This window comes from Etheostoma spectabile, unplaced genomic scaffold (assembly GCF_008692095.1).
Source record: "Etheostoma spectabile isolate EspeVRDwgs_2016 unplaced genomic scaffold, UIUC_Espe_1.0 scaffold273, whole genome shotgun sequence".
In the NCBI taxonomy this organism is placed as follows: domain Eukaryota; kingdom Metazoa; phylum Chordata; class Actinopteri; order Perciformes; family Percidae; genus Etheostoma; species Etheostoma spectabile.
The window spans coordinates 436991-437614 of record NW_022605577.1 but is presented as its reverse complement, the minus strand read 5'-3'; the positions used below and the strand labels follow the sequence as shown (position 1 = coordinate 437614).

General features: G+C 39.4%; 1 protein-coding gene across 2 annotated transcripts in view; it reads left to right on the top strand.

Moving 5' to 3' along the window:
* Positions 1-79, top strand: part of pigg (phosphatidylinositol glycan anchor biosynthesis class G (EMM blood group)) — a 99034-nt gene extending 98955 nt beyond the window's left edge. Inside the window, exon 7 of one of the 2 annotated variants that reach the window (XM_032510887.1) lies at positions 1-79. This exon is cut by the window's left edge and continues 514 nt beyond it. The gene's annotated coding sequence lies outside the window, so the exon portion shown is untranslated. The other variant, XM_032510886.1, reaches the window with a different exon arrangement.
* The last annotated feature ends 545 nt before the right edge of the window (positions 80-624 follow it).

Below are 624 nucleotides of genomic sequence, written 5' to 3'. Positions count from 1 at the left end.
TCACATCGGTGTATCTGATGTAGGCGGGGCCAGAGTCGAGGTGAACAGATGACAAAAGTTGAATCTATTTTTCAATATGCATATGGGACTCTGGATACGTCATGTTGGTGCCGTCCCTCGAGGGCAACTTTCATTACTTAATGCCAGACCCTTAATCTTTGGGATTTGGGTCTGGATTTCCAGGCTACTTTGACAAGGCACTTACAATGTATTTTTGAGAGGTCTATTTGCATATTTAATTTCCAAGGAAAAAAAATGTTTGTGGAACGAATAAAAGTGAAATGACATAAAGAAGCATTTTGAAAGAGAAACCTTTTTACATATCCATACAGTGTGTGAGCTCAGGGACTGCTGTACAGCGAGCTGCAGAGCAGCGTTTGATGTTTTTGCTACATGTGTAATTGAATGACTTTGGTGTCGCGTGGGAGAGCATCATGTGTCTATGTTTAGCAGAGTGGAAACGTGATGTTTGGGTGCTCAGGGAGCTCAACTCTTTTGTTAACAGTTTCGTAAAGACCTGCATCCGCACAGGTGTTGCGAATTACACAAATTACAAATTCAACTCGGGTCTCTTTCTCACTCATACATACATATATATATATATATATATATATATATATATAT